Here is a 12283-nt window from a genome sequence, read left to right on the forward strand (position 1 = left end):
AGAGAGAGAGACGTTGAGAGAGGAAAAAAAGAGAGATATAGAGAAAAAAATATATATTAACCGTTCAATTTTTAACTGTTCACTTTTTAAAATAATGAGTTAAAAAATCGGTTTACTCTTTAAGAAGAATAATTACCTCCAATTTCAATTTTTAGGCCAATAGATTATGTTTTTGTAAATGTTGGAGAGTGGAGAAAGAGAAAGATAGAGATGGAGAGAAAAAAAGAGGACAGAGTGGAGGTAGAGAGATGTCTTTTTTCTTGAAATTAAGAGAGAGAGAGATGTTGAATGAGAGTGAAAGACTTGGAGAGAAAAGAGAGAAAGAGACGTGGAGAGAGAGGAAAAAAAAGGAGAGAGAGAGATATGAACCGGTTCAAGAGAGAGATGTGGAATGAGAGTGAATGACTTGGAGAGAAAAAAGAGAGAGAGAGAGGAAAAAAAGAGAGATAGAGAGAGAAAAAAAAATATGAACGGTTCAATTTTTAACTGTTCACTTTTTAAAATGATAAGTAAAAAAATCCGTTTACTCTTTAAAAAAGTTGGTCTTTCAATCAAGATTTAATGCAATCAAATAAATCATCTATCTTATTTGAATACAAATAAAACCTATATAATTCCAAATATTAAAAAAAAATTAAGCGAAATAATATTGCTTTCAAAAGTAGAGAAAAAAAGCTTGAAAATCCGAGTAAATTAGACCCAAAAAAAAAAATCCATAAACATTCAAATGAATTAAAACATCAGACCTTTAATTTTAGTTTAATTTATATAAATTAGAATATGTTAAAACATTGTTGGTCTGGAGCCAAAAAAAAAAAAAAAAAAAAGGTAAGGACTCCAATTTGAATTTTTAGGCCAATAGATTATGTTTTTGTTAATGTTGGAGAGTGGAGAAAGAGGCCCATGATTCAGAGCACGCCAGGCAAAAAACTTTTCTTTTCTTTTTTTTTTTTAATATTTTGATAAAAAAAAAAAAAAAAATTGCCGGCGTGCCAAGCACGCCGGTGTGCTCTTTATCTTCACCCGTGGAGAAAGAGAAAGATAGAGATTGAGAGAAAAAAGAGGAGAGATTTTAATGTTGGAGAGTGGAGGGAGAGAGAGGAAAAAAAAGGAGAGAGAGAGAGAGAGATATGAACTGGTTAAAGAGAGAGATACGGAATAAGAGTAAATGACTTGGAGAGAGAGAGAAAAGAGAGAGAGAGAGAGACGTTGAGAGAGGAAAAAAAGAGAGATAGAGAGAAAAAAATATATATATTAACCGTTCAATTTTTAACTGTTCACTTTTTAAAATAATGAGTTAAAAAATCGGTTTACTCTTTAAGAAGAATAATTACCTCCAATTTCAATTTTTAGGCCAATAGATTATGTTTTTGTAAATGTTGGAGAGTGGAGAAAGAGAAAGATAGAGATGGAGAGAAAAAAAAGAGGACAGAGTGGAAGGAGAGAGATGTCTTTTTTCTTGAAATTAAGAGAGAGAGAGATGTTGAATGAGAGTGAAAGACTTGGAGAGAAAAGAGAGAAAGAGACGTGGAGAGAGAGGAAAAAAAAGGAGAGAGAGAGATATGAACCGGTTCAAGAGAGAGATGTGGAATGAGAGTGAATGACTTGGAGAGAAAAGAGAGAGAGAGAGAGAGAGAGAGAGAGAGGAAAAAAAGAGAGATAGAGAGAGAAAAAAAAAAATATGAACAGTTCAATTTTTAACTGTTCACTTTTTAAAATGATAAGTAAAAAAATCCGTTTACTCTTTAAAAAAGTTGGTCTTTCAATCAAGATTTAATGCAATCAAATAAATCATCTATCTTATTTGAATACAAATAAAACCTATATAATTCCAAATATTAAAAAAAAAATTAAGCGAAATAATATTGCTTTCAAAAGTAGAGAAAAAATGCTTGAAAATCCGAGTAAATTAGACCAAAAAAAAAAAATCCATAAACATTCAAATGAATTAAAACATAAGACCTTTAATTTTAGTTTAATTTATATAAATTAGAATATGTTAAAACATTGTTGGTCTGGAAAAAAAAAAAAAAAAAGGTTAAGAAGAATAATTACCTCTAATTTGAATTTTTAGGCCAATAGATTATGTTTTTGTTAATGTTTGAGAGTGGAGAAAGGAGCCATGATTCAGCGCATGCCAGGCAAAAAACATTTTTTTTTTAATATTTTGATAAAAAAAAATTTGCCGGCGTGCTCTTTATCTTCACCCGTGGAGAAAGAGAAAGATAGAGATGGAGAGAAAAAAGAGGAGAGATATTAATGTTGGAGAGTGGAGGGAGAGAGAGGAAAAAAAAGGAGAGAAAGAGAGAGAGAGAGAGAGAGAGAGAGAGATATGAACTGGTTAAAGAGAGAGATATGGAATGAGAGTAAATGACTTGGAGAGAGAGAAAAGAGAGAGAGAGAGAGAGACGTTGAGAGAGGAAAAAAAGAGAGAATAGAGAGAGAAAAAAAAATGAACCGTTCAATTTTTAACTGTTCACTTTTTAAAATAATGAGTTAAAAAATCGGTTTACTCTTTACTCTTTAAGAAGAATAATTACCTCCAATTTGAATTTTTAGGCCAATAGATTATGTTTTTGTAAATGTTGGAGAGTGGAGAAAGAGAAAGATAGAGATGGAGAGAAAAAAGAGGAGAGATATTAATGTTAGAGAGTGGAGGGAGAGAGATGTCTTTTTTTTTGAAATTAAGAGAGAGAGAGAGATGTTGAATGAGAGTGAAAGACTTGGAGAGAAAAGAGAGAAAGAGACGTGGAGAGAGGAAAAAAAAGGAGAGAGAGAAAAAAAAATATGAACTGTTCAATTTTTAAAATAATAAGTTAAAAAATCCATTTACTCTTTACAAAAGTAAATCTTTCAATTAAGATTTAATGCAATCAAATAAATCATCTATCTTATTTCAATACAAATAAAACCTATATAATTCCAAATATTAAAAAAAAAATTAAGCAAAATAATATTGCTTTCAAAAGTAGAGAAAAAATGCTTGAAAATCCGAGTAAATTAGACCAAAAAAAAAATCCATAAACATTCAAATGAATTAAAAGATAAGACCTTTAATTTTAGTTTAATTTATATAAATTAGAATATGTTAAAACATTGTTGGTTTGACCCAAAAAAAAGGGTTAAGAAGAATAATTACCTCAAATTTGAATTTTTAGGCCAATAGATTATGTTTTTGTAAATGTTGGAGAGTGGAGAAAGAGAAAGATAGAGATGGAGAGAAAAAAAAGGAGAGATATAAATGTTGGAGAGTGGAGGGAGAGAGATGTCTTTGTTTTTGAAATTAAGAGCGAGAGAGATGTTGAATGAGAGTGAAAGACTTGGAGAGAAAAAAGAGAAAGAGACGTGGAGAGAGAGGAAAAAAAAGGAGAGAGAGAGAGAGATATGAACCGGTTCAAGAGAGAGATGTGGAATGAGAGTGAATGACTTTGAGAGAAAAAAGAGAGAGAGAGAGAGAAAAAAAAAATATGAACCGTTCAATTTTTAACTGTTCACTTTTTAAAATAATGAGTTAAAAAATGGGTTTACTCTTTAAAAAAATTGGTCTTTCAATCAAGATTTAATGCAATCAAATAAATCATCTATCTTATTTCAATACAAATAAAACCTATATAATTATGAATATTAAAAATAAAAGGAAAAATAATATTGCTTTCAAAAGTAGAGAGAAAAAAAAAAAACCTTAAAAATATGCTTGAAAATCCGAGTAAATTACACACACACACACACACAAAAAAAAAAAAAAACAAAAACAAAAACAAAAACAAAAACAAAAAGTCCATAAACTTTCAAATGAATTAAAACATCAAACCTTTAATTTTAGTTTAATTTATATAAATTAGAATATGTTAAAACATTGTTGGTCTGAAAAAAAAAAAAAAAAAATGTTAAGAAGAATAATTACCTCCAATTTGAATTTTTAGGCCAATAGATTATGTTTTTGTAAATGTTGGAGAGTGGAGAAAGAGAAAGATAGAGATGGAGAGAAAAAAGAGGAGAGATATAAATGTTGGAGAGTGGAGGGAGAGAGATGTCTTTGTTTTTGAAATTAAGAGCGAGAGAGATGTTGAATGAGAGTGAAAGACTTGGAGAGAAAAAAGAGAAAGAGACGTGGAGAGAGAGGAAAAAAAAAGGAGAGAGAGAGAGATATGAACCGGTTCAAGAGAGAGATGTGGAATGAGAGTGAATGACTTGGAGAGAAAAGAGAGAGAGAGAGAGAGAGAGGAAAAAAAGAGAGATAGAGAGAGAGAAGAAAAATATGAACCGTTCAATTTTTAACTGTTCACTTTTTAAAATAATAAGTTAAAAAATACGTTTACTCTTTAAAAAAGTTGGTATTTTAATCAAGATTTAATGCAATCAAATAAATCATTTATCTTATTTCAATACAAATAAAAACCTATATAATTCCAAATATTAAAAAAAATTAAGCACAATAATATTGCTTTCAAAAGTAGAGAAAAAATGCTTGAAAATCCGAGTAAATTAGACCAAAAAAAAAAAAAATCCATAAACATTCAAATGAATTAAAAGATAAGACCTTTAATTTTAGTTTAATTTATATAAATTAGAATATGTTAAAACATTGTTGGTCTGGAAAAAAAAAAAAAAAAAAAAAAGTTAAGAAGAATAATTACCTCCAATTTGAATTTTTCGGCCAATAGATTATGTTTTTGTTAATGTTGGAGAGTGGAGAAAGAGAAAGATAGAGATAGAGAGAAAAAAGATGAGAGATATTAATGTTGGAGAGTGGAGGCAGAGAGATGTCTTTTTCTTTGAAATTAAGAGAGAGAGACGTGGAGAGAGAGGAAAAAAAAGGAGAGAGAGAGAGAGAGATATATGAACTGGTTCAAGAGAGAGATGTGGAATGAGAGTGAATGACTTTGAGAGAGAGAGAGAGAGAGAGAGAGAGACGTTGAGAGAGAGGAAAAAAAGAGAGATAGAGAGAGGAAAAAAAAATATGAACCGTTCAATTTTTAACTGTTCACCTTTTAAAATAATGAGTTAAAAAATCGGTTTGCTCTTAAAAAAATTGATCTTTCAATCAAGATTTTATGCAATCAAATAAATCATCTATCTTATTTCAATACAAATAATATTTCTTCATTAAGACAACTAAATATATTACAAATAAAATTCCTATATTTTAATTGTCTCAGAGCATTCCCAATGGAGGAGTCAAATTTTTATGTAAAATGGCTCCTCAAAACTCACTTTTATCTAGGTTAGCTAATGAATTTTTAAATGCATCTACATCTGATTACCTATATTTTTATCTATATCATTTAAATATTATTAAAAGTGAGAAAAAGTTTTGGGAAAAAAAGAACATGTGAGAGGAAAAATGGGAAAAGTTTTGGAAAAAATAGAACATGCAAAGAAAAAATATAAAAAGATTTGAGAAAAGAGAAAACATGAGAAAGAAACAATAAAAAATAAAATGGCTCCCTTAAAAAATGTTGCTACATTTAGCTTTTTTTAGCACTTCCAATCAAATATCTATTTTACATTTTCTTTTGGTTAATCCAATGTAGGGGTTTTTTAAACATTTGAAGAGTCATTTTAGATAAAAGTAATATTTGACTCTTCCATTGGGAATGCTCTCACAATATTAATATATAAAGAGAGAGAGATAGAGAATTTCAGAACCTTTTGTTTTCTTCATTAAAATAATTAAATGCATTACAAATAAAACCCCTAGGTTTTAAGTGCCCAAAACTTATTCATTCTTTAAAACGCCACGTGTCGCAATTATAGGCATTCTCTAAAACATAGGTTCATGACACGTGTCGTAATTCTAAGTACTCTCTACGTCAAAACTCGGCTTTTATATATACGAGCTTGTATCCCGTGCAATGCACGGATTGTTTTTAAAAATGATAGGTGTAGTGCCCCAGAATTTTCAAAGCTATTTAAATAGATTATTCTGATGTTATTTTAATATCCATTGTAGCTAAGGATTTTAATTCTTGGGAAATTTATGAGAGTGGTAATTAGAGAATGGTAATTGGTGAAATAATAGGATAGTAAATATGTAGTACCTCAGATTTTGAAAGTCTTATTTTAGATATATTAATTTGATGCTATGATTATATTCATATTAGGCAATGATGTTAATTCTTGAGAAATTTATGATATTGTATGAATGGTAATTGGAAATTGGTAGGTAGAATAGTAAGTGGTAGGTGGAATAGTAAGTGGTAGGTGAAATAGTAAGTGGTAGGTAGAATAGTAAGTGGTAGGTGGAATAGTAGGTGGTAGGTGAAATAGTAAGTGGTAGGTAGAATAGTAAGTGGTAGGTGGAATAGTAGGTGGTAGGTGAAATAGTAAAATGAGGGTATAATTGTAAATTGAAGGTAGAATAGTGTTTGATTTTCTCCTATAAATAGAGCTCTTCTCCTTCACAATTTTCACAACTCATCTCCTCTCCCATCTCTTGCATATATTCTTCCTTCTTCCGCTTTTTACTCGGTCTTTCTTCTTTCTAAGAGTATTTACTCAGAACAGAGAGAGAAAGGGCGAGACCAAGCGCTACAAGAAAGAAAGAACACAAGAGATAGCGGACTTTAGAAATTAGTTTCAAAAGATATACTAGTGGTGTTAGTCATATTGGAGCAACTAGATTCCTTCATACCACTTCTAGCTTCAGTCTAGAGGTAAGTAAATTCACTACCCCTTCTAAAATTACTTCATGTCATGCTATTTATATATTCTTGTATCAAATTGTAAATGATTATTTTATTTACGTATTATGAAGTTATGTTGCATGCATGAAGGATTTCTAAAAGAATTATTTAGAAAGTTTATATTTGGAAAAGTTTCCATTTTAAGAAAAGAAAGTTGAGAAATGATGATGATTATAAGAAAGAAAAATGATGATAAACCCTCCTACATGTTGCCCTAAGATGCATCAAAAGAAGTACAAAGAAAAGTACAAGAGATGAGATAAATGTTTATGAAATGAGGGCACATGTATGGAGGAGAGTATTTTTGGCCCCAAGATAAGATAAGATGAGAGTTCGGTACCGATACTCGGATGGAGGCGAAACCACTGAAGGAGGCTATGCCAGAAGGTGGTATTCCATCAACTAGACCGTTGAGTGCACCAAGAAAGAGTTAATTGACGGTCGGGCATGGCTGTGGCCACAGTTCAGTGCCATGGTCACAAGGACCCGCAACCCTCGTACACAGGGGTAATAGTGTACATGGGCCTTATTATGAGAAAATGATACTATATTTTCAACGATGATATGCTATGATGATTTACAGAGATGATTTATAAAGATTATTTATAATGATGCATTATGATGATGATTTATAAAGATGATTTACAACGATGATCTATTACTAGATGTAATAGTATGTATATGTTACGGGAGATGCAACCGTACATACAGATATTATTATGGCTAGAATTATATTTATTTGCGAAAACGATTTTCAAAACTGAGAACAAGGAGTAAAACTATTTATGGTTATGGATTTTACTTGCTAGGCCCCCTTTGGGCTCATTCAGTTTTATTTCTTGTTTTCAGGCAGAAAGGATGCTGGAATAGGAGGCCGGAATGGGGTGGGAATAATTATTAATTTTCAAAGTCTTTTCATATAAGTTATTGTAACGATATGATATTCCGCAACTAAAGTTTAATGTTTTCTAATTTCGCTTGTAATAAAATCTCTTGAATAATGTTTTATACATTTTTCGTATCCTTTAAAATCAAGTACTCTGATAGACCTTATAGATCTTTGCAAGAACTTTTGTTGTAAAAGAAGAAAAGTGGCAAACTCAGCCTTAACGGGCTGGGGATGTTACAATTTTGGTATCAGAGCAAAGGTTATAAGGTTCTGGCAGACTTTTCAAAAAAAAAAAAAAAAATTTGGGGGGTTAATGAGAAGCCACATTCCGGCCAAGTAGAGTGTGCATTGTTGTGTGGTCTTTAATAAATGATGCATGAGCATTTTTCTAATGGTTAATTTTTTGTTAAAAAAAAAAAACAAAAAACAAAAAATCATCTTAGTGTGATTAATTTGGAGGATTTTATTATTGTGATCAAGTTAATGACGGAGATGAATTTTTATTTTATAGATAGGTTGTGATCTATAGTATCTGCCTATTCGGATTTGCGGCAGTTTTCTAGAGTATCGATTGATAAGGGTATATTTTAAGGTGTCTCGAGGATTTAGAAAAGATTATTGATCATGATTTAAAAATCGTATGATGATTTTATAGATTTAGGTTGCGAGATGATTTGTGAAATTAACTTGTTGATAAAATGGTTTTATTGATTTAGGTTGTGAAACAAATTGTGTAAGTGACTTGGTAACGAATGATCTTATGGATGTCGGTTGTGAAATGATTCTTGAACTGAATTAATGATATAATAGTTTATATGAGTTTTTGGTAATGGCTAAGGTTTGGTTGATGACAATAATGATACTATGATTGATGTTGTAATATATGGATTGATGAATAAGGATTACGTAGTAACATGAAGTGAATGCCTAAGTATTGCAGGGATAAATGCAACTGAGGTATACCCTAGAATCTATAAGATATTTTGATATATAAATTTGTGGTTTAAGGATTTTGATATTTTTGGATGATTGTGATGACTTTAAGGTACAATTCATGAAATCTTTGAGGTGATTCTTAGAATTTGAGGTGCTAGGTTTTCTGTAATTGAGGTAAAATATATTAAAGTGATGCTTAAAGTTTTGAGGATGAATTGATGCTCCTAGGTTGTGGATAATATTTAAATTTTGAGGCATTAGTGGATATGAAATTTTGAGAAATTTTAGTTACATGCCAAAGCTTTTGATATAATTTTCTTTTACTAAGTAAAGATAATGGATTATTATTCTTGAGGTAAATTGAAGCATAAAGGTAAGAGTTGAAAGACAATATAATACAGTGATATAATATAGTGATGATCTAAATTTCTCTTATAAGATATATGTTCAATGATATTAAAGTATTTTAGAAGTTGATAACATGTGATGGTGCATACTTAGATGTTTTATTAAGTGATTAACTTGTTAAACAGATTGTTTGTTTAAAGGAAGTTATATTAATGACAGGATAATTATATAATGAATATTAGTACTGAATGATTACGAAAAGAAATGTTTGGAGAACAAGCTCCTTATAATATTACATACCAGTGTCCATAAAAAAAAAAAAAAGAAGGGAATTTGTTGCATAAAGAGACACGTGGTAATGATGAGCAGATGATTCCTCAGAGCTGCTCCAGGAAAATTATTTCTACATAGAGAAAACCTAGTATGAGCAGAATCGTATATATTTATTTAATTGAATTATCAAAAGGAATATTTATTTCTAATGAGGTACCTGACTAGAGCGTGTGCGGAGAGACTTGCAACACCCCTGAACATCGACCCGGAGTTTTTCGTGCTGTCGCTGGAGACGTTCGGTATTCTTCTCCATTTCTAGCACCTTTGGTCCCAAGTATTCTGCGTAGGATAACATCATCTTTTTCAGCTGAGTATTCTCCTGCTTCAAATCCACGTGTTTTTGTTTGTAGTATTTGAGCAGTCGCTGTAAGACCCCGATTTGGTCTCTTGAGACTTTCAGCTCAACATTTCTGGCACTCAAACGTTGTGCCATGTCAGAAACTGAAGCAGCACCTTGGATACTGAATGCCAATGAGTTATTAATAGCATCAGTATCCGACCTATCAGCTAAGAACGTTTGATCCCGTGGAATTACGAAACCTTTGGCCACTGCTACAGCTGTAGAATCATGGAGCATGACAGAATCGTGAATAGTGATAGGACGATTGTCAAAGACAAAAGTTGGCTGCCATACGTTAGGATATGCAGCAGGTTCATTAGGGTGTGAAATAGGTACGACGGGATGTATAGCAGGCACTTCAGGGGGAACAACAGGCACATCCGGTTGCACGTCAGGCATAACAATGGGTTGTGCTGCAGGAGCAATATTCAAATCGAGGTTGTTAACGGATGATGATGATGCTCCCATATTTAGGAGAGTAAGGAAAAATAGTTGAGAATACGAAGAAATTGGGAGAGATGAAGAACTGAGAAGAGACTAAGCGTTAGGAACTGAAGGAATTTTTGTGAAGATTCTGGAAGCAGCAGACGAGTAGCCTTAAAGAAATTTTTTTTTTCACTTCAAGCGAAATGAACAGTAAACAACAAAGCGTTAGGCGACCTCGGGCCGCGAGGGAAATTTTGTCAAAAGATCCCGTGAAAGTAGGATCTTGTCTCCTGTCATAATTCGACTGAGCTCATTTTTTCAAACCCACTGTTCAATCAACGACTTCGAATACCATGCGTGGGCAACTGAATGAAATGTCATGCCAACGCGCACCACGCGCTCGTTCATTACCAGAAATCTTTCCTATAAATTCCCACCTCTTTCTCCATTGCAACACATGCCTTCTGATCATACCCCTTCGCCTGAAATCTTCTGTTAATAGCCTTCCATACAATGAAAGCTCGACTGTTCTCCTAGTTGAGCGTATCCTCAAGAGAAAAATGCAGCATCACAACATGATTCACAAACCCAACACCTTATACTCTCAGTGGTAAACCATTGAAGCAAGATTATCGTTGATCATGTCCTGATGAAGCAAGATTATCCTTGATCATGCTTCTCAGGATAAGCATCTCTCTTTTCTTCAAGTCTTCATACATGACAGAAGAGAGAGAGCTTCCGATGTGGGTATTTTGATAGTCTCAGAAGGAGTCAGGTCCTGAAATGCTTATGATATCTTCTTTTCTGGAAAACAACAGGACTATCAGTCTCTCTTTTTCTCTTCTTGACCTTGCAAGACCCAAGAGAGAGAGATTTTAGCATGTGTACTTTGGAACTTCCAGCTTGAAAACTTACCCATATCTTGCTTTGCTTGCTGATCAATTTAATTTCTAGAGCGTAGCAAGGCACCACATGTATTAGTCAAGAATGGATGAGAATCTTGCATTTCGAATTGAGTTGGACTAATAATTTCAAGTTTCTTTTGCTGAGTTACGAGTTATTAAGTAAAGATGTAGTACAGAGAGATTTTGCTGATATTGTAACATCGACGCAAGATTTGGGATGAGAAAATAGAAACGGTTGTGTATTTAGAATGAATTGAATTATGATGTCACTTCTGAGGTATATTCATGTAATGATGTTTGAATGTTGGTGCTATTTACTTTTACAGGTATATGATGGTGAGAAGTTAATAATTATTAGAGCATCATATTAAATTTCGTATGCATGATTTGGAATACTGAGATACTAAAGAGAATATAGGCAGGAATGATTTTTACACCTTTTTGATAAAATTGATTAAATTAGATCGAGAAAATTATTGCAGGCTTGAAATGAGGACTATGATGTTTGGAGGTATAAACTATTGATCACATGATTTATTAAATTGATGTTTAAACCTTGATTGTAAACTGTTGATGAATAACTCGATTGTTGTTATTGAGGTTGGAAAGAAACAATGGAAAAGATTTTGAGGTATGATTTTAGTGTGAACTGATGAATGATTGCAGAAATCGTGACTTTAGACTGTGAATAAGATTTACGCCTAGTAGAAGGAGATAAAATTTCAATATGATAACAGAGAGTAGGCTTTGGTGAAGGATTGAAATGATTATTTAAATCTGAATCCCTCAACTTAAAGATTGGACGATAATATTATAGGTTTTAATTTCGAGGACGAAATTCTAATAAGGAGGGAAGATTGTAGTGCCCCAGAATTTTCAAAGCTATTTAAATAGATTATTCTGATGTTATTTTAATATCCATTGTAGCTAAGGATTTTAATTCTTGGGAAATTTATGAGAGTGGTAATTAGAGAATGATAATTGGTGAAATAATAGGATAGTAAATATGTAGCACCTCAGATTTTGAAAGTCTTATTTTAGAGATATTAATTTGATGCTATGATTATATTCATATTAGGCAATGATGTTAATTCTTGAGAAATTTATGATATTGTATGAATGGTAATTGGAAATTGGTAGGTAGAATAGTAAGTGGTAGGTGGAATAGTAAGTGGTAGGTGAAATAGTAAGTGGTAGGTAGAATAGTAAGTGGTAGGTGGAATAGTAGGTGGTAGGTGAAATAGTAAGTGGTAGGTAGAATAGTAAGTGGTAGGTGGAATAGTAGGTGGTAGGTGAAATAGTAAAATGAGGGTATAATTGTAAATTGAAGGTAGAATAATGTTTGATTTTCTCCTATAAATAGAGCTCTTCTCCTTCACAATTTTCACAACTCATCTCCTCTCCCATCTCTTGCATATAT

Source organism: Corylus avellana, chromosome 7 (genome assembly GCF_965113065.1).
Source record: "Corylus avellana chromosome 7, dhCorAvel1.hap1.2, whole genome shotgun sequence".
Lineage (NCBI taxonomy): Eukaryota > Viridiplantae > Streptophyta > Magnoliopsida > Fagales > Betulaceae > Corylus > Corylus avellana.